Source organism: Onychomys torridus, chromosome 16, assembly GCF_903995425.1.
Source record: "Onychomys torridus chromosome 16, mOncTor1.1, whole genome shotgun sequence".
Lineage (NCBI taxonomy): Eukaryota > Metazoa > Chordata > Mammalia > Rodentia > Cricetidae > Onychomys > Onychomys torridus.
The window spans coordinates 38,510,360-38,532,998 of NC_050458.1; the positions used below are offsets into that span (position 1 = coordinate 38,510,360).

General features: G+C 46.6%; 1 protein-coding gene and 1 long non-coding RNA gene across 6 annotated transcripts in view; one reads left to right on the forward strand and one right to left on the reverse strand.

Annotated features, from left to right (window-relative positions):
- The window catches only part of LOC118596897, a 34,138-nt gene extending 13,097 nt beyond the window's left edge, over positions 1–21,041 (forward strand). Inside the window, exons 2-9 of one of the 2 annotated variants that reach the window (XR_004946763.1) lie at positions 1,018–1,132; positions 4,265–4,420; positions 5,221–5,356; positions 9,340–9,520; positions 9,862–9,965; positions 12,867–13,021; positions 13,417–13,906; positions 18,096–21,041. This is a non-coding gene — a long non-coding RNA (uncharacterized LOC118596897). The remainder of the gene's footprint in view (positions 1–1,017; positions 1,133–4,264; positions 4,421–5,220; positions 5,357–9,339; positions 9,521–9,861; positions 9,966–12,866; positions 13,022–13,416; positions 13,907–18,095) is intronic. The other variant, XR_004946764.1, reaches the window with a different exon arrangement.
- The window catches only part of Trappc9 (trafficking protein particle complex 9), a 468,984-nt gene that overhangs the window by 256,342 nt on the left and 190,003 nt on the right, over positions 1–22,639 (reverse strand). The gene's annotated exons all lie outside the window — the stretch shown is intronic.

Below are 22,639 nucleotides of genomic sequence, written 5' to 3' on the forward strand. Positions count from 1 at the left end.
TTTAAAGTTTCTCAATGACTATTATTCCATTGTAAATGTTTTCAATAATTCAATTAACCAACCCCTCCCCTATTATTTCACATTTAGATTGCTCCCAATTTTGTCTTTGTTATAAATAACACTGTGATGTCCCTCTGTGTACCAATCTTTGAACACATTGAGGTTTTTCCTTGGAGGATATTAGAAGTGGAATCAAGGGTTATAGAATACAAACTTTTGAAGATTCTTAACACAGAGGCCTGCTGCATTGGCCAGCAGAAGCTCCATCCTGAACTACTCTGGGCATTGAATTGAGTCCCTTCAGATTCTAACACAATCACCATCCATCCCATTCCAGCACCTCAGAGACTCATCTCATGGGGCCTTTGTATCCATCCACCAACGGACAAAGGAAGGAAATTAGCCTAAACACTTACCATTTATGGAGGGGCTAAGGTCAAAGCTAAGGTGTGTTTAAGCCTTACTTGGAGCTCATTGTAGACATCACAATGGAGTGTGAACCTAATCTTAACAATAAAAACACAGAGTCAGATATCAAGGTGAAAGCTGAAAGATCAGAGAAGCAGAGCAGACACCCACCAGAGACTTCTTACCTCTATGAAATCTCAGACTGAATAGGGGTGCTCCTGTCTCTACAAATTCTCAGACTGAATGGGCCCTCAATCCCATCTCCACCTGATTTATATTCTCCATCCCCCAACTGTGCTGGGATTAAAGGTGTGTGCCTCCTAAGTGCTGGGATCAAAGGCATGCACCACCACCACCTGGCTCTGTTTCTCTTTTAGACTGGATCAATCTCCTATAGCCTAGGGTGGCCTTGCACTCGTGATCTTCCTGCTTCCTCCTCACAAGTGCTGGGATTAAAGGTGTGTGCCACCACAGCCTAGTCTCTTTGGTTAACCAGTGGCTAGCTCCATCCTGTGATCTCTAGGCAGGCTTGATTTGTCAGAACACAAAATATCACACAACATCACACATTCTTTCTCTTGACCATCTCTGTTGACTCTTCTCCCCTAGAGAGCAGACCTGACCTTTCATTCCTATATAACCTCAGAGAACAACATCAAGGTGGAGCCTCCCTGAGGCAGGTACGCTACTGGTCCCTCCATCTATGATGGCCTCCTCTCACATGGTAAGCAACATCCTCCTGCTACACAGTTTATCAGAAAGCTACTGGTGTTTTCATTGTGTGCCCCCAAAGCTTCCCTGCTGCCTCCCACCCATTCAGAAGAGGCTGCCGGCCTATATACATGGCCCATTGGATTAAACAGCACAGCATGAGCCCCCCCCCCAGCCTGTCTGAGCCCACTATTCTCAATCAGGAGTATAGCCGGCTCTTCTGGGCCCAGTAGTCCCTGCCTTCCAGTTCCTCTCTAGACACATCACTGTTGTCACCATACACTATGGTGGAGATTCTCTGTGGCCACTTCACTGCCATTACACAAGAGGTGATTGACAGGGGCTCTTCTAAGTAGCGAGGTCCAGGACAGCATGGCACATATAACAACATGCTGTCCAACACCCCATGCCAACAAGCCATGGGCCCTTGTACCTCCATACCACAGTCTTTGGACTATCTCTTTGAGGAGGGCTAATTTTCAAAAGATGTGAACAAGGTCATTAAAAGGACACTGAAGCCATGTAAGACTTCATTTCTGAACTTGAAACCCAATGATTTTATATGCTAGAGTCACTTTTTAGCGATATAAATTTCTTTCTCATATTATTTTGTTATCATCCAAACTTAAGTCTGGAAAGCTTACATCATCTCCCTGTTTGTGCTATGACTCACTGAGAAATGAGATTAGGCCTGGCTGCTGCTTCTGCAACATCACCTCACCAAGAGCCCCCAAGTGCAGAGGCTGGCATGAGGACAGGAGCAGTCCAGGGTCCATGGGACACCCTGCTGTCCTCTCCAGGTAGCTCGTGCCAAGTGACTCCCAGGTTCTTCAAGCAGCGGGTGCCACAGGAAGGGGAGGGATGACCCCAGGACACAGGTCTACTGCCCAAGATAGACAAGCCACAGGACAATAAAGGGACACTGGTAGCTAGAGAAGACATGCAAAGAGCCCTAATAGTGGAGGCCAGGGGACTGTAATAAATGGAGGAGGCCAACCATGAGGTGAGGGAAGAGCGATTGGGACAGGGAGGAACCTTGGTGCAGGAGCCAGCAATGTGCTAAAACTTAACAGCAGGCAAGAGAGATCAGGACAAGAGCTGATCATTAAAGGCCCTCAGCTCTGATAAGGCAAGGACCAGAGGATTTCATGTGGAAGTGGAACCAACCATTAAGTGAGTAATTATGATCAACCACCTCAAATGCTCCCTCAAAATATATAGGGGTGAGAGAAAACTTGGAACTCATTCTGCGAGGCCAGTGTTTCCCTTACAACAAAGCTAAGCATATGACAAGGAATGCAAGCCACACGAAAGGTTCTTTAAGCTCCAAGTGCCACAGGATGGGGGTGGGGGATGTGTGTGACCCCGGGACATGGGTCTACTGCCCAAGACAGACAAGCCACAACTCTCAATGAATTCCGATGCAGAATTTCTCAACAAAATGCTAGGAAGCCGAACCAAAAGCACAGGAAAAGGATAGCATACTACGACCAGGAGGGATTTACTTCTGGACTACAAAATGACTTCACTTTTAAATTCAATGTGATGTAATCATTTTAATGCAATAAAGGGGAGGGGGAACAACATGCAGAATATTAAATGGATACAGGAAAGCAATGAAGAAGTTCAGTAGTATTTCTTTCATAACAAAGAAAAGTGCTCATTAATCTAGAAAAACGAAGGGATTTCCTGGCACAATAAAGGCTGTCTAAGAGCCCACAGCTCACATCACGTTCTAGACTGAAACTTTGCTGCTAAGGACAAGCACCATGGCATGCCTGCTTTCCAACTGCCCCTCAACACTGTACTTAAAGAGTCACGGCCAATGCAATTAGATAAGAAAAATCTACCTAAACTGGAAAGAAAGAAGAAAGGCTGTCTGCAATTGACAAGTGACAAGACCCCAAACATAGAGAAGTCAAAACAATACACATGAAAGCTATGAGATCTCATAAAGAATGAGTAGAAACATTTATGTATGTGCTGACAAGGAACAATCAGAAAAGAAAATTAAGAAAACAATTCCATTTACAACAAAAATATGAATGAATAAAAAATCCTATTATTAAATTTAGTCAATGATGTAAACAATTTTCACATTGAAAACTATAAAAACGTTGCTAAGAAAATTAAAGAAGATCTAAATAAATAGAAAGGCATATCACGTTCAGATTACACTTATTAATTTTAGTTGTTGTTGTTATTGCTGCTTGTTGACAGGATCTTGCTATGTAGCCCAGGCTGGTCTCAAACTCCTAATCTTTCTGACTCAGCTTCCCCAGGATTGGGATAATTAGTGTGTTCCACTATGAGCAATTAACGTTTATTACTATTAAGATGATGTTATCACCTAGCCATGAGAGAATGAGAATGAGCCCATAGATGTAAATATTTGAATGCCTGACTCCCACTTGATCAACTGTTTAGAAGAATTAGGATATGTGTCTTTGCTGGGGGAGGTGTCACTGTGGGTAGAGATCTGAGGTTCCAAAATCTCACACCAGGCCCAGTATCTGCACCACCATCACCTCCAACAAATCAGGATATAAAGCTTTCAGCTATTTCTCCAACACCATGTCTGTCTGCTCCCCACCATGATGACAATGGATGAATCCTCCAAACTATAAGCAAGCCCCCAATTAAATGCTTTTTATCTATGAGTTGCCTTGGTTATGGTGTCTCTCTACTGTTGAGGCACAATCCATTTCTACACTATGAATACTAATTACTCTCATTTGCTAATAAAAAGCTGATTGGCTGATAGCTGGGCACAAGAGCCAACAAGGAGAATTATGAGAAGAGGAAGGGCGGAGTCGGAGAATTGCCAGCAAACACAAATAAGCAAGATGAGAATGCCATACTGAACATATCTAAACATAGATAAGAATTATGGGTTAATTTAAATATAAGGGTTAGCTAGTAACATGCTGAGCTATCAAACAAGCATTTACATTTAATATAAGTTTCTGTGTGGTAATTTAAGAAGCGGCTGCCAGGTATTTGTGAACAGGCAGTCAGGACAGGAAGCATCCGATTACACACCAAAGCAATAGAACAGTCACTAAGACACACCCAGAGCAAAATAAAGATTCCACACATTACCTACCAAAATCCCAACAGTGCAATTTTTTGTTTTTGTTTTCAGAAGCAGAAACCTGGTATTCTGGTGGAATTAATCAGGACACCAAGCAGCCAAAACAACATGGAAAACAGAACACAGTTCAGAGTCTCATGTTTCAAAAAAATAACCATAAAAATCTGAGTTCTGCCCCCTTGCACCACAAAAACAAAGCCTGGAAAGGTAAACAGGAAAAGGTATAGAATTTCAATTGATTATGGTACGGCTTCCCCAGCCATCGTGGTATTTTTAAAGTGGCATCCTTACTCAGCTAGTATGAATATAACTGCACAGACTGAACCCCCAGATGTTCCTGAAGTCTATGATACAATTGCTTGCTAATTTGGTACCTTGCACCTGGATCATAACACCAGATAATTTAGGCAACTAATACCAGATAATTTAGGCAGCTATTAGGATTTATCTGTTTGTTGGTTTGTTATTTACAGGGCCTTGCTCAATGTAACCCAGGCTGGCCTCAAAATTGTGGTCCTCCTGCCTTACTGTCCACATGCTGAGATTTAGAGGTCAGAGCTACCACAACCAGTTTAGGCCACCCTTTAAAGGTAAGACTGGAAATATATAAATCTTGGTGACTTCTTTTCACCAATAAAACATTGTTGAGGAAACAACATATTCCTGAACACTCTAGAAGGTGCTGTAGGGGTTTGTAATCAAGGTATGTAGATGATTCAAAGACAATATTGGACCTGTTGGATAATTTGCTGATTTCTTCTGGTGACTAGATAAGCGATATTACAAAGTCAGATTCACCTATTTCTAAATGAGAATGAGTGAGTGAGGTTCTCAGCACTTGAGTACCCGTGTGGATGCCCAAGGCAGGCCCAGGCCACCTCTGTTTCTCAGGGACTCGTGGCTGTCTAAATGTTCTCTGAGCACCCTGGTGTCATGATACTCCTAAGGGTCAGTACCTTCATTCATTAATAAGAACTGTATTCACCATGATTCTCTCTCCAACACAGGTAAAAAAAGAGATGCTGCATGTGCAAGCCCTTCATAAGCCTCTGAGACTGTGTGAAAGCCCTCAATAGAGAAGTCCCAGCAGCATGTGCACTCCCGAGCTGAGCCGAGTTCTCTCCCCAGACACAATACTGCCAAGTGAGTCCTAAGACTTATCCCTCGTGCCCTCTCTCCAAGCATCTGCCTGCTGTTGCCTGGGAAGCCAATTTCCACCTTCCACTCCAGTTCCCACCGTCCAGTTTATAAAAAGCTGGAGTTCCTAAATAGACATAGCTGAAGAAGTGCTCTGCTCTGAGGGGCAGTAAGACCTCTGTGGACATCCAGGTGAAGACTGCCACCCATCCCTGGGGAGGAGGGGAGCCTGTGACGAGGCACAGGCGCTTCAGAACTCCTCAAATGAAACATCCCTTAGGCAAGGGGACAGACGCATAACCCATCAGTATTTTAGTCCTCTTGCGATGTGTTGAATACTTCTTAACTGATTCTTTAAAAAAAAGAAAAATCTACACCCCAAAGCCATTCATCATTTCCTATTTTCATCCCCACTCGCTCTTCATTCCTTACTCACAGTGTCAAGCATGGCAAAGGCCATTCTAGGAGTGACAGATGATAAAGCACGGTCCCCATCCGTACAGCGACTCACAGCCTAATGTGGCAGGCAGGAGATACCAGAAGCAGACAGGCCCTCTGGAGGCATCCCACTGGGGACTGTGTGCCAAAGACAGGGTAGCAGCAGGGTGCCAGGTGAGGGAGGGCTGGGGTAGTATTTAGCCCCCAGGCCCCACCCCCCACCTACAGAAGCCCTACTCAGTAACCCTCCGACTGCTCTTCCCATGCTCTCAAACTGTGTTTGACATTCAACACACTGTTCATCCCAGGGATCCCTTTCCAGCAATTGAGTGAGAGGTTCTGAAGATTCCCACTGTGGGTGGGGGCTGTGTGTCCGTGAATGCATGTGCACAAGTGTGCATGCCACCTTGTTTCCACTGCATGCCTGCTGCAGTGTGGCATTTAAGGAGAGTGTGAATGGGCCTCTCCCATTAATCACTGGCTGAAAGATAAGGGAGTTCCAAGACCTAGTCTCCTCGCTACCAATTAAGAAAGAAAAGGTCTACCCCACTCAGATGCCACACAGAAACACCTCACATTTCACAGGCCTTCCGCCCGTTCACACAGCCATCTTCACAGAACAGAAGTCGCAGCAAGGCAGTTCTTTCCAAGCCCTTTTGAGAGACGATAACTTATGCCCAAGCCATCTTCTTCTCTGCCACTGACATGGCTACATTCCCCAGGCTCCCGGGCTGCATCTACTGCCTGTGTGGCCTGAGGGTCTGTCTGCACCTCCCCCAGGCCATGGGCTTTTCTAGTTCCTACTTTTCTTCACTTGACTTACCAGTGATCATCAGTCATTGAGGGTCAGTGCTAAATGGTCAACTGTCGATATCTCTACCCAACATTTCCATTAGCTATGATATTTACTTCATTTTTCACTCTGAGCTCCGCTTCCAACTGTAAGCTGCCCTGGGTAGGAGAAGCAGCCACGGTTCAAACACTGTGAGGGCCTCCCGCCGAACTGTGAGCTCCGCTCGGCTATGGCTCTCTTCTCTGTTTCTTTGGGGGACCCAGGAGCGCACTCAGGGGCGCTAGCTCCAGATCTTACTAGGATATATTACCATGAATGACTATTTGGAAGAAATACATAAATTTTCTGTTCTTAATAATTGAGTAGTTGCATTTCAGAGATCACAGTAGAGAAATAAGAATAATGTATATTTCCGAATGTTTGTCTACGTTCAAACTCAAAAGATCATTTCAGCTTGTGACGGGCAGTAGCTACAAAGCTATCTTTAGCATCATCTGCTTAAAGGGCAAGAATGGAGACCATCTGTTAGTGTCAATCAATCGCACTGCCCATTCATTTATAAAGTGAACACATAGCTTAGGCAGAAAATGCACTCCATTTTTTATTGCTGTTTCTGAGTACATGTATGCCTTCACATGCCACAGAGCACTCTGGGGGAACAAAACATCCTATGGATAAGACTCTTCCCAAGTGAAAGGGTTAATGGTAACCATGGCAACTGCCTCCAAGAATAGCATCATCTGCAGTAGCATTCATGCTGGGGCCGTCGACAGAATGGTTATAAATATACCTATTAGCAGCCTGAACTGAATCTTTAAACAGCACTGTTAGGAGAAAGGGTACCTAAAAATAGATCCCACGCTTGCATTTGAAGACGTGTCCTCAGAAAAACCACATCTTGTGCACATACTTTCACACATACAGGAAGAATTTTTTAAATTTCCTCTCCTTCCCTAACAACAAGCACCAAACACTGGAGGAACATGAGAGACAATGCAGTGTTTCATGACCTTCTAATTTCATTGCAAATTTCCAGAAAACAGCCTCCATCCCCAAAAAGAGCGGGCCACTGTGTATGGGCCCAGATTTAACCTGTCAGCAGGTGATAGGGTGGGACAAGGTGGCCCCAGAGCCTGCACAGCAGGGTGACCAGCATGCTCCACATACCATGCTCACATAAGAAGGCTGTTTCTGCAACAGCCTCACACTGGGGAGAGGTAACAGCCACTCCCAGCAAAGGGCCAGCCAGTTTAGTTTGTGGCCACATGGTAGACCTGTTTATTGTCCCCTTTCTTTAAGCAATCATCTCCAATGTTCCTAAGGCTTTACCCGAGCTTGCCCTAAGGACGGTGGCTCTGCATACATACAGATGAGAGGTGAGAACCAGATAGTTGCCGGCTTGAACTTCAGCTTAAACACATCTCCACAGCACATTCCTTTACTGCGGAAGACGGCTAGTGGGGTGGCTCCTTAGAGTGTTGCTACAGGGAATCATGGGACAGAGAAATCTCAAGGCCCGGTGCCTGGAGGGTCCAGCCCATAGGTCTTTCTCCTTGCCTGGATCGCTCCCACTCACAGAGCACTCTGAGGGCTTAAGAAGCTCTTCCTGGGCAGGAAAAACGGCTTGGTGGGTAAAAGCTCTTGCCGTACAAGCATGAGGCCCTCAGTTTGAATCCCTAGCACTGGGGGATGGAGGCAGGCAGATCCTGACAGCTTCTTGGCCAGCCCGCCTAGCTGAACCAGCAATGTCCAGTACAGTGAGAGATCCTGCCCTAAATAAGGCAGAGAGCAAGAGGAGAAGACCCCAATGTTCTGCTTCATCCACCACATGCACCCACTCACTGTACCCATGGGTGGGCAGGGCAGGGAAGGGAGGAAAGGAAGCTATGCCTCTCGAGTGTAAAGGTGCATGGCTAACTGCCCAGTATTTACGAAAAATATAGATTATTTATTTATTGTACCACATCCTCTACTCCAAAGTCTTTATGAGAATCTCTCACTGAGTCTCCTAAAACATTAATTATTTTGTACTCTCATACTGCCTATCTGTCCCATCTGAGGCTTGTCTTTCTGATAGCATTCCATTTCTTTCACATGTATAACCAAATATCCTGGCACCGTTAAAAAAACAAAAAACAAAAACAAAAACTTACCAGCTCACTGCTATCTTCTAGTCCCCAGTTCTAAAGTCATCAGAAGGCTTTCATAAAAGTGTGGTAGGTCTGCCACCTGGCTGACACCAACCACCAGGCACAGGAGAAAGGTGCATCTATTTGTATTTCAGGGACAACAAAGGTGCTCCTTAAAGTTAACAAACGGGGCGTGTCCAATGTTCGAAAGTCTGCAAGTTTGATTCAGTGCCCTCTGTTCTTTCCCACTTGTCCATTTGTCCCCATACATTTATCAGAATGTCTTAGCCACAAGTACATTACAAGCCTGATACAGCAGGACCACTCGACTTGTGCAAGTCCCTCAGTTAGTCCTGCCTGTTCTTGGCTTCTGTTCCTACCTTGTGAATTCTAACACCAGCTCTTACAGTTGGTTTTGAAAGCCCCGTCAGGATTTTGCCATGAGTAAACTGTGACTTGTGGATTATCATGGGGTGAGGGGGAGATGACATCTTCACAAGGCTGAATGCTCCATCCATGAACATGGTATATTATGGCCCGTCTAGCTGGTCCACTCATGTTTCATGTTCATTATTATTTAGCTCTCTTCAGGAAGGTGTTGAATGCATCATTTGGTTTCTGCTTTCCAGGTACTGTGGAGAGCTGATTCATGAATCTGAAGACTTCAGATAGGCTTTTCAAGCTGGATTGATACTGAACCATGATATTTTTTTTTTAAATCTTGAATCAAGAAAATCTGAGTGCTACCACAGTCTGCGCCTCGATTCTCTTTAGTTTTCCACACAGAGAACCCTCTCATCTGTCAACCAGGTAGGTTCAAGTTACCTTGTCTTAATTCATGTACATCACATGTCTTTATCTTTCTTCCTGCATTAACTCAAGCCAGGACATATTCAAGCGGGGACAGACATGACAGGCATCTTTGACTTGCTCACAGCTTAAGAGTTATATCGTCTTGGTCGGACCTTGAGAGATCAGGTTTTAAGTTGTATCTCTAAGTTTAATATTTCCTAGGGTTTTCTAATAGGCAGCTTTTATGAGCCTAATCATTTCCATTTCCATCTTATTTTACAAAAAAAATACTGTTATTGTAGACAAACAGTGGACTTTACTGAGTTATCCTGAAGCTCTACATGTTTGTTTTCTCTCAGCCTGCTAGTCATGATGCGAGCCACTTGCTGACATAGAACCATCCTTGTGCCTCTGAGACAAGTGCTCCCTAGTCGTGGTATAGAGTCTGTTTCCTCCTCTGCAGGTGCTGACTTGCTAATACTTCATCTTGGGTTTGTTTGTTTTTTTTTTCATTATGTTGAAATTCCAGCCACCAATGAAATTCTTGGATTCAGAGGTCAGCTAACTGCCTCAAGAGTTTGCCTTACTTCTATGCCATGAAATGTTTGCCTTGTTTCATAGCTTGTCAAGTCATTTGGCTTTCCCCTTTGAAATTTCTCCTGCGATGGCCTGAGGCCTTTCGTGTCAAGAACAATGAAAGTGTGAAGTTCTTGGGCCACTTCAGTCGAAATTCCATGCCGACACAAGGGCTTAATTCTAACCTTACTGACTTCCCTTGTTTCCAACCTTCCACCTAAACTCAGGACTTCTTTCCTTAAATGAGACAACTAGCAAAGTGTCTTGTAAACATACATAGCATCGAACATGATCAACAAATTGCTAAATGTTCAATATATGAGTTAAAATTTTCAAAACCAAGGTTTTCCAGTTACATATTTAAAGGGTTTGTATTTGTCTAGTAAATTCTTCTTCCACTTGGTGTGGAAACACATAGCACGGTGCTGTACTTGGAGGCAGCTATGCAGCTATGGAGGGGTGAGGGTCCTAGAGGAAGGAAGGCCGTGGGAGTGAGAACACGGCCACAGGAAATGCCTATCTGCCCACCCATCCTGCCAACAGGACCTAAGGGAAGCTTGGCAAAGAACTGACAGCCACATTTGAGGAGTGTGTATCAGTATTCAGAAGAGGACACATGTGCAGGAGACGGGGAGGGGTGGAGACACACATGTAATGCTTTTGAACTGGGCTAATTTTCAAACCACATGCCTCACCATTGAAAATGATAAAAAAAGGGAAGCCCCCGGTTCTTTAAACTATAATACTCTGCAAATAAATTGGGTTTTAATTCATCCCACCTTAATGCCTCTGCTGGTACAAGGTCTCTTGTACTTTGTGAATGCTATCTCCTTGCTCTGAAGCCACCTGCTCAGGCATTTCAATACTCTGTAATTTGGGCCATGGTCTCCAGACAGACAGAAAATTTAAAAAATAGGGACCAAAGTACCTGTGGTGTGATTTTGATAACTACCCAACTACACCAGTACTTGGATAGGGGATCGCCCTCTATGATGCCAGAAGTTATCGATTTTATAGCCATTGTTCTCTATGTTTGTGTGCTTATTTATTTCTTTGTTTTTACTGTTGTTGTTTTGGGACAGGGTCTCATACAGCCCAGGCTGGCCTTTATGTAGCCGAGGCTAGCCTTGAACACCTGATCCTTCTGCCTCTACCTCCTACGTGCTGGGATGACAGGTGGATATGCACCACCATACCCGGCTCTCTTCCACAGGCTTACCTCCCACTCTCTCATTTCTTCGCTTCATGTCTGAGTCTGCCCTAAAGTTTTAAATAGGTAAACACCCACTATGTGTTTTGTCTATTTCAGGTCCTCTTATCTACTCTTGCCACCCACCCCCCACCCTACCCCAGTTCTGCTCGCTTTGCTATGAACTGCATGGTGCTTCCACAGGCAAGAGCATGTTTGTATGTCTGAATGCCTCTGCCACCCTAACAACGCCCACACCTCTGATTTAATATATATTTAAATGAATCGCTTTGCTTATTTATTTATCAAGAGCAGTGGACACACTCATAGCACACAGACAGAGTCTCATGAATGTCTAGATTTCTCGGCTGATGCCTCTGCTTGGCCTGAGACAGTAGGACATAATCAAGTCACAGGAGATCCTAAGTCACACTGGCTAACGCTGGCCAGATAAGTCGTCTGTGTCAGATAAGAGGCCCCATTTCAATTCTGCTGTCATAAAGTAGTCGTTACATTTATTTTAAACTGATAACTCCAGGGTGAGAAGATGAGAAACCAAAGATTAAATCAGAACTCACTAAAACGTTTTTTAGGATTCTTTTTATCTTAAGCATGAACATCTATCCAACCTAAAGGAGCACAATTATGACAGACAGACAGACGGAGCTCAATCACCGACATCCTGTGGTTTTCAACATGTTTTTAATGCATCAATGTCAATCCCATTCTCAGCACAGGCTCCAGGGGATTAACTCGCAGAACAGTATAAGCCGAGGCAGAGGCCAGAGCAAAGTAACATAGGCTCAGTCGCAGAAGAGCATAGGACCAGCACCTAAGCTGAGGGACCAGGGTATGTGCACGTGCATGGACCAGGGTACAGGCACGCGCACACGCCAGGGGAGCATCAGCAGGGAGGGAAGACAAGTGTGCTGTTCTCCCTCTGCTCTGTGATCCTACTGTGTGTCCCTGGGAACACAAGATCAGCAGAGCCCTGCCCTTAGTCACCATACAAGCACAAGTGGGCAAGGCCAACAGGATGGTGTGAGTCACCCCAGAAAGGTGAGTGCTTGGGGAACCAGGCACATGCTGAATATCATATAACTATGTGCCTCAGTGTTTTAACAGGAACGAGTCCCTCCACTTTCAGTGTGAGTATCCTTCCATGGGATAAAGAGCATCTCACTTAACTTTCATACCCACATTCTGAATCCTTTTCTATGCGGAGAAGAAAACTCCCAATCCTTCCTGGTCGCCCCATCCAAAAACAAGCTTACAAGCTGCTTCCCTTGAACCTACTCTGTACATAGTGACAAACTGCTCTATATATCTGGATCTCTACATCCATAGATTAGCACAGCTCTCAGAGCTGAGAAGAGAGGTCTCTTCGTGTGGTGGGTGTGTTAATAGGGAAACTCACAACTGGTTGGAGTGTAGAGAGGCAGTGACCGTGAAATGTTCAGTCACAAATACAGGACATCCATACTATAACCTCTCCTCCTGAGGCTCACGGACCATAGCAGAAGAGGAGTCAGAAAGACTGTAGGAGCCAGAGGTCAGGGAGGCCTGGAGTGTGACAGTGTCTTCTTCTGGATGAGACAGGACTGCCGAACTCATGAGCTCACAGCTGCTGCGGCCCCCACACAAGATCAAGCCGGTCGACATTCCAGCATGGAGTGGGGAGAGGTTCACTAGCCCCCATCCCTACCTGACAGCTGATGGGACTCTAGGGGAAGGAAAGTCAGTTTTCTTTAAAGGTAATGCCCCCAGTAAACTGACCATATTCCAGGGGATGGCCCCACACCCACGAGTGTATGAGACTCGATGGCTTTTGTTTTCTTTAAAGAGAGGGGTTATGAAATCGGGGAGGAGGGAGGAGATCCCGGAGTGGCGTCCGAATATGATCCAAATATGTTATATGCATGTATGAAGTTCAAAGAATTAGTAAAATATTACTTTTTTTCTAAGACAGGGTTTCTCTGTGTAACAGCCCTGGCTAGCCTGGAACTCACTCTGTAAGTCCAGGCTGGTAGAGATCCACCTGCTTCCGGCTCCCGGGTGCTGGCATCAAAGACGAGCGCCACCACAGCCCAGCAATATTACACTTGAAAAGAAAAAAAAGAACTGCTCACCCCTGTTCTTGTTCTTGTAGCCCAGTCACCTCAACGTACTCCAGAGTGTGTACTGCACAAGGATGATGGCAGGAAGCAGAATGGCAGCATCCCACCCTCCGTAGACATCCTGTCGATGTCTCTCATCCTCTCTGTTCAGACTCCAAGAGATGCTTCCTAAAGGTCCCCCGTCCCCTGACTTATTGCATCTCAGAGAAAACTCTCAGGGGTTCAGTCCCAGCTAACAGCACTGTCTTGACCACACAACAGCAGAAGCCACCAGACATCATTCACAGTTCTTGGCACAAGGTGAATGAGATAATGAACAACTTGGGTGGAGCTATTCTGATTTCTGTGCTCAGTTTTCCTATTTATTGTTGCAATCTGTTCATATTTGATCAGTGTTGCAAACAGTTAAGTCAGAGACGCTATTTACAGCCATGTTCTATTGATAACACTTCTCGGAAGAGCAAGCGCACATGGGGATGATTTTCACCGTGAGCCCGCTGTATGGGAAAAAGAAGGGCACAGGTGAGTCTCCTATGCTGCCAGTCTGCAATGCACTAAGGTGTAGCAGCTTGTCATGGGAAGCAAAACTAACAGTGGGGAAAGTGCTTTGTGGGTGACAGGCCTCGTGAGTGTTACCTTCATGCCACCCTTCGGTCTCGGTCTGTTGTTCTAGTCTCCTTGCAGAGAACCACTCACGGTGCCACTGACAGGGTTAGGGGGCCTTCAACAGCCAAGCAGCCTTAAACAGACCTGGAAATCAAAAGCAACTGAGTTGGGGTCTTCCCACTCCCACACAGGAGCAGGGGTGGCCCTGTTTGTGATTCCACACCTACTGCACAGGGGTAGCGTGCTGCTTATAATCTGTAAGTTGCAGCAATTTCCAGCTCCTTATCTCTAGTTTATTCATCCTTGTCCAGGGCAGACAGGGGTGCTGAGGAAACAGCAGTTCTATTACCACTGTGGATACAGACCATATACCCACATGTGTGTGTATACATTATGTGTACGCATGTGTCTGCACATGTACACTAATGCCCAGCACATACCACCCTTGCTAAGAGTAGCAAGCTGGGGAAGTACTCAACTGGACATTTGTCCATCCAAGAATTGCAGGGCATGGCAAGCCAGCAGGCAGGCTGTTCTAGACAGTCACTGAGGGCTCAACATATGCTAGGCCCTGGTGCCGTGTTCTGTGCTTAGAGTAGCTCATTTTAATGTCACAATGACCTTGCATGTCTGTATTATCATCTGTCTACAGGGGAGGATCCCTGAAGCTCAAAGAGGTCACTGGGGTGGATGTCAAAGGGTCAAAGGGATCTAGACAAGGAGACAAATCGGAACCTGAGCCAGAGAGGAGATGAGAGCAGGGTGACCAAGAGGAAAGGTCTGTCTAAGACCAGGTAGGAGACAGAAGATGGACAATGGCCACATTCAAGAAGAGGAGCCCAGGAAGGTGTCAGGGCAGGGGGTGGGGACAGTGGGAGAAGCAGGCCTCCAAGGGTCCTAGGGCCCAGGATTAGGGAAGAGAAACCCACAGGGGCTCCAGGTCCTTGGCAAGCTCTGTGGATGGGGGCTGTACCTCAGTACTGTTTCTTACAGAGACTTAAGAAAGTCTGTCTTGGTAGGGAAAACTCTCCTGAAATAAGACAACTGATACTTCACCTTGCACTTGCTGACCTAAGGAAGTAAAGCCTGCAAGATGGGCATACCAAACTTCCACACATGGGCTCAGATAATCAATATCACAGGAACAGGTATGGGGGGAGGATGAGGGGTGCAGAACAGAGGGTGGGGTACAGGCACCCCATTTTGACTCATGACTCAGTGGCACTGACTCACAACTTTAGGCAGGTCTGGGCTCTGTCCCTTGGTGAATGGGACACCATGGGTAATCCCTCCTACTCTGTATGACTGACAGAGATAAAGGACCACAAACGGGGTGGGGGGCAGGGGCTGAAATGTAGAGTACCTGTCTTACAGAGCTGGACGCTTCAAGTGTGAGGTCTAAGTGCTACAAGGCTCGGTCCCTGATAGCCTCTCTACTTGGTTTATGAATGGATGACCACCTTTATGAGCAGGTGTCATCCTCCCTATTTGTGTGCCTCCCTCCAAAGCCCCGCCCCCATGATGACACTACACATACCAGATTACCCACAGACCTCACTCTGACTGGGCCACCTTTGGATGATCTCCAGATGAGATGACATCTGGAGAGCCCAGGGCTTGGAAAGAGTTCCAACCTGAACACTGGGTTCCCACCACACAGTATCTGCTATTAGCCAACTCTCTTTCTCATTCTCATTCTGTGTCCTGTGCCAGGGCCTCCCAAGTATGACAAGAGTACCTGCCTTCAGGTCAGCAGCTCTCATGCCTTTGCCATAATCCCAGTGTGAACCCACGTGTGTGCTAAGCCATGGCTGCGGACATCACTGTGCATCACGACTGTCACCTACTTATTTACCTTTTTAGCTAGGTAAAGGCATCCCCAGGCGCTCATGTTAGATAAACATGAATTTTAGGATCAGCCCAATAATCGGTACCCAAGAACCAGCTTGGATTTTGATGGAGAAGGCACCAAGTCTGAAGTCTGTGTGGGCTGTATTGCCCTCAGGACAACATGAAGTCTTCTAAACCATGAACATGGTATACCTTTCTCCTGAGTTAGGGCTTCAGTTTATTCAGATGATATTTTGCAATGGTTGGTATACGAGTTAATACCTGTTTGGGTTAAGTTTATTCCTAATAATTTTATGACTTGAGTATAAAGAAAAGCATTGTTTCCTTAACTTTATTTTCTGGCTGCTCTTTGCAAATGTCCAGAGATAGAACTGATTTTTGCATATAGATCACACACCCAGCAATTCTATAGAACTTCTTAGTCCTGGTGATGTTTTCATAGATCATCCAAGATCATTTCATCTACAAACAAAATGTCATCTTGCTTCTTCCTTCCCAAACTGGGTGCATGGGGCTGGAGAGATGACTCAGTGGTTAAGAGTGGTTAAGAGCACTGACTGCTCTTCCAGAGGTCCTGGGTTCAGTTCCCAGCAACTACATGGTGGCCCTCTTCTGGTGTAAAGTGTACACGTAGATAGAGCACTCATATACATACAGTAAATAAACAAACTGGATGTCATGAATTCCATCTCCTGGCCCAATGACCATGACTAGAACTTTCTATATGAGGCTGAATGGAAATGACAAGAGAAGACATCTCTGTCTTCCTCCTGACCTCAGGAGGAAGGCTTTCAGTCTCGCCCCAGGTGTGAGACAGCTGTGAACATCCCTTAGACATGCTTTTATCACAAGGTAGGTTATGGTTTCCTTTCACTCACTATTTTCTATTACAGAGATTCTCCCTTATAACTAACTGCCAAAGAGACCCTACTAGGATAAAAGACTGAGTCATAGCCTTTTCCTTAGACCAAGCTCAGACCCCTCCTCCTCACTCCCCTGAGTCTGCTTTTCACCACCTTTTCTTCATTCTTTACCTCCAGCAACAAATCCAACTTGGGACTTCCTGTTTTCTAATGAACTCTGTACTTGACTTTCTTCTGCCCCTTCTGCCTGGGAAGCGAGCCCTGTGACCCTCCATTTGCTGATATGAACTTCCTTCCTCTGTAGGACAAACATCCGTGCAACAGGCCACACTGCATTCTCCTGTTACATTTGCAGGCCCATTTTTCCCCCACAGACAGCCAGTGTCCTAAAAGTGTCTCTGCATTAGTGACACTTGCTCCAGACATTTAACACAAGGCTTAAACATGCCATAAATGAATGCATGAATGAATGAATGAACCCGCAGAGACATCCTTCACTACTGGCCAAGTGATTTTTTTAAATAAAAACTTGATTATAATACTCAATTACTATAGGTCCTGAGGGAGCAATCTGTACCCTTTTTTATAATTTTGTAAAATACGGGGTTCTTCACAACCTTCCCCTACCTGTCTCTCCCTTCCTATAATCTGTGACACACTCTAGAAACCACACACAACTCTCCCCAGCTCAACAGAGTTCTTACAAGGCCCCCAGGGTGCTCATGTCAGACCCTCTGCCCCTGCCACCATCTGTCTGGAAGCCCTGCCTCATCCACTCACACTTGATCTTTGGGTCCTCAAACTATTTACAGAGCTGACTCCTGTGCTTGGTGTCTCAGAAGCATCTTGAGTCCCAAATCTAAGACTGAAGTCATGGTCACCTCCAACCTGCTACTGCTATCAAGATCCCATCCCTTTGCCAAGTGTCAAGGCCCGGTAAAGACTCCACTGTCCATCCAAACACCCAGGACGGACGGACAGACGGGCGGACACACACACACACACACACACACCATGTGCAATCTTCTGCTGTTCCAAAGCACTTCTGAAGGCCACCCACTCCTTGGCACCATGCCACCCCTTTCCTCCCAGCCTCCACTGTTTTCCTTGCTCTGGCACAGCGGCTGCTCAAGGGCCCTCTACCTCCACACTGCACCTGGACTGGATCCTCCAGCCTGCTCCATTAGCCCCTCCTCATTTTCAGTCCTCAAGCTCCCCCATCCCCAGCCCCTCATTGTTCTGCTGACAGATCCCCCACCTCCAGTGGCCTTGCATGTGGCTCCCCTGGCCCCCCTCTCCCCTCCCCTTCCCCCCAGCACTCTGCCTCTCTTGATCCCCTTGCTAGGGCTTACTACATCCGTCTGCTCTCAGCTTGTACTTCACCTCCTCAGGGAAACCCGAGCTGATGCCCTTGACATAAGCCAGTCCACAGCTACTCAGAAGCACACCCTTCATCTTCACAGCTTTCCTGTAAGTTTGAAGTAACACGTCATGTGAACGGGACTATCATGTCTACAGCGCAGAAGCCTATGGGAGGAGCCACAGTCCACCTGGGGACAGTTGAGCTGATATGGAAGGCAGCAAGTGAGGGTGCCTTGTCTGTTCTTCCCTTCTACCTCTCAGAGAAACAGCTCTGCCGTGTGTGGCCGGTGTCCCAGGCTGGTCCTTTAGCTCCTAGCAGAGCCCTCCATCCATTTGCCTCGTTCATGCAGTGGCAAGCCCAGAGAGACACGTGCCCTCCTCAGGGCAAGGAGTTGTCAGTATAGGCCCAGTGGGGCTGTAGCAAACAAAGCCTTGGACCGCCAAGGAAGCTGCAGAGGGGGAGCCAGGAAAGAACTCTACTCCCATCACTGTATGCGATCAAAGGCCATGCTCATGACTCCTGTGCTACAGGAAGAACCCCTGTATCTGGTAGAGAGAGAAGACCCATGTGGCAACCTATAGGAGCCCAGAGATGTCCATAAGGACTACTTCCAGACCCGGGCATCTGAGAGACTGCTTCGGTAAATTAAAAGGAGAGTTTCATTTGTATTGATACAGAACCCTTCAATGAAGACAGATAAAGTTCTTTGGTCTATTGACATGTGGCTCCTCTCCTTTGGCTGTCAATCAATGCCCAAAAGAGCAGGGGAGGAAAAAATCAATTGTATAATTGTGGGATTGATTTGGCAGTGCCTGATGGGAAAGGGTTTGTATTCTAACAACACAGATGAGCCTCTCAGGCTGGGAGTGTAGCTCTGTGGAAGAGTGCTGCCTAGCACGGGTTCAATACCCAACACTAACAAAAGGAAAAGTAAAGCAGGAAAGGTTCCTTCAGAGACGTTGACAAACCTCAGTTTACCACGTTTGAGGACATGCATCCTTTAGATGGCCAAAGTGCTCAGCATGGAATGCACATGGAATCCCCATGGAATGTACAGAATGACAGGGCTACAGATAGGAATGGACCCGAGAGCCTGGCCTCAGGGCACACAGCTGTGGGATGAAGGACCACATTCTTCACCTCCGAGAGACTCAGTCAAAAGTCAATGTAGACGGGACAGTGGCAGGGCCTGATCTGCAGGAAGCCCTCAATGTGTGTTGTACACACCCTGGGCTTTTATCCGATGACTTCTCTGACCTCGGTGACAAATACATTGAGCCAGCAGCACCAGCTGGGGCACTGGGAGACTCAAACACTGTCTCCAATGCAAACACTCAGCTGTATGCACCCCACGCCTGCTTCTGCGTAGCAAAATGGTGAGGGTGCCCCACATACGTTCCATAGCTGGCACAGGCTCCAGTGGTCTCTGAAAAGGGTCACAACATGCTGCGCGACACTTCATTGTCACTGCAAGCAAAATATTAACAAATTATTCGTTCTCCTTCTATCATGCAAGTAAGAAGCCACACGATTATAGAAATCTGGCAACAGTTATATCTGCAGTGGAGACAAGTTCAGCTTTGCCGTGAGAGAGGAGAGCTAAGAGGCCAACCTCAGCTCCCTACCTATGCTCCCTGGTCAGCAGCCTTAGGAGGGAGACGGTAGGGATTCGTGTTAAAGTCAGAAACGGGAATGAAGGAACACAGCCACCAATCCGATCTGGAGGCTGTCATGGGATCTCCAGGAGAGAGAGAGAGATGGCTGAGAAAACACGTAAAGATAAGAATGTGTGAAAGCAGAGAGAAACACACACACACACACACACACACACACACACACACACACACACACACTCAAATGTAGGGAGGAAAGAGGCTTAAAAATCCAGGTCCAAATGCAGGCATGAAACCAAGACTCTGCAGCGGCTTGGAAATTCACTCCCTCTACCAGCAGCCTGCCTGCCCTCTACCCCAGGACAGGTGAGCAGTGGGAGAGATGAGGAGCCCACCAGGATGGATGGAGAAATGAGCCGCAGCTTGGGGAGAGCGCTTGGCAGAGATTAGGAGAGCCTGCACTCAGGAGCACCAGGCGGAAGCTGCCTTTGGGAGGTTGGTGAGGAGGTTGAGGTAGGGTACAGTGGGTTGAGGATGCCTTTCAAAGGGAAACCTAACCTCATCAGCAACTCTCCTGCGGATTCTTCTCCACTAAATTCAATCCTTTCTTTCTTGTATAAAAATCTATACAGCAAGAAGTCCATCTAGAATTCCACCCTGCAACCCCCACCACATGGACATGATCCTCCTTGAGCATGCTCCCTAGACTTCCCAATGCACGCTTAACAAAGGCGTTTTCTGTCAGAGCCAGCTCGCATCCTTGTTCTGTTTTATGATTTGCCCTTTGTGTCTTAAGTCAGAGATATCTTTCCCCATGAAAATATGTCTTCCCAGACCTTCATCCTTACTGGTCATGTGTCACATGGACAGATCATCACCAGTTAATCAATTCGCCATTGCGGGACATTTATGTTGCTTCTACTAACTCTAGCATTATAAATAATGCTTTGACCGAGGACATCACATAGGCAGCTTTGTACACCAGCCCATTTTAATTCTTCAGATAAATTAACTGTGGAATTGTGTGAGTCAATACATGGTGATAGGCTAAAAGAAATGTCTGTTCCCCTAAAGACATCTGTGTTCCAGTCCTTAGCACCTGTTATCATGTAGTCTTACACATAAGGATTTTGCAGGAGTGACCCAGTGAAGGATTCTAAGATAGGGAGAGTCCCCAGAGTTATCTAGGTAGGTTTCAGAATGCCATTGCCAGGAGTGCTTGGGAGAGGAAGGAGGATAGGATCAGGAGTGAAAATACCATGCTGCCCACGGTAGTCTGAGACAGAGTAGGGCTAGGAGTCAGGAAAGGGGGGTTTCCTTAGATGCTGGAGAAGAGAAGACAAGGAATCAGCACACACATTCTCATGAGCATCACACACATAACACACACACACACACACACACACATATCACACACATACACACACACATATCACACACATCACACACATACACACACATCACACACACAACATATCACACACACGCATCACACATCACACACATACACACACACTACATATCACACACATAACACACACACACACACACACACACACACACACACACACACACCACAAACCCACAGGGAGTTTTTGATATCCGAGCAGTAAAACCTCCAGACCCACAAGATAATAAATCTGTGTTGTTTTCTGCCACTGAGTTACAGTGCTTCTTATGACGGTGGGGGAAGGCAGACACATAGCTCATGAGTCTACATGTTTATTTTTGATAACTTGTACTAGGCCACTCTGGTTCTCGAGCTGCCACTCAGTGCTGCCACTGGGTGACTGGCACATGGTCCTGGGAGGATAGGACTGAGGTTTCCTTCGACGTGCCAAGCATGACCCTGAGTTGATCCTGCCTCTTCTCCTAAACTTCCAAGCCGGGACTTACTTCACAGTTTCACAGCTTAGCCAGGTGATGGCCTGCGGACACATTCAATCAGTCGTTCACTGAATAGCCACTTTCGGAGCACCTGTCACCCCCCAGGTGACACTAAGGATTCAGCATGGGCAAACAGTCTCTGCCTTCTGTGTGGCTTCTGTGTCTGTGACCTAACCGAGAAGCCTGGAATAGGGCTGGGAGCTGAAGCCCCATCCACTCAATCCCCCTCACATGGCAGCCCATCCTCCCCCCCCCCCCCCCCCCCACCTCCCCACCTCCCCACCTCCCACCCCACCCCCCAGCCACCAGATTCCCTCCCTGGCCCTACTCTGCCCTTTTCTCTTTTGTTCCCTCAGACCGAAGAAAAGAAGAAAATCTCGCATGAAAGAGCTCAAATTTTAAATGCCTCCTTACTTCTCCCTAGAAGGTAGGCACAGGAGGGCAGGGTACCCTGCATTCATTAGCTGCAGGATCCCTGGCCAACAACAGCCTTCCATGCAAAAGGCCCTCAGCAAGTGTTTCTTGAACTATTGTTCCACATCCATAGCCTCTTTCCTGTACCCTACTGCTCTCCAAATCATTAGAAACTGTGGGTCTCTCCCTACAAAGCCCTGCCGCCCACCTGCCTCTGAGTCATGTCCACAAATAAGGCACCTTCAGCCTGGATGAAGAATGCCAACTATTAAATAAAGAGCATTCAGAGAGAAGGTTAGGCCCTCTTCAGAATTTCACCCAGGCCATTCGCTCCAGAAAGGAAGGAAGCTGGAGTTCTTCTTCTGTGAATCCGAAGACCACAAAGTACGGAGTGGAGAAGGGTGAAAATTGTAACGCAAATAACTGATCCTCTTCTTGAGAGAAGCCTTCTAGAAGGTTCCAGAGACCTCAGCACACCTGAACATTCCCTGGGCTTTCTGTGAGGAGAGGCAGCCCTGTGTGGTGAAATGGGTGAACTGCAGCAATGCATTATGCCAGCTGACTGCCGCACTTCCTCCATCCCCTTCTGCAAGCCTGAGGAAACAGGCCAAACAGAAGGCACGCTGGCCCTGTTCCCAAAGCCCCGTCTTAAGTTTAC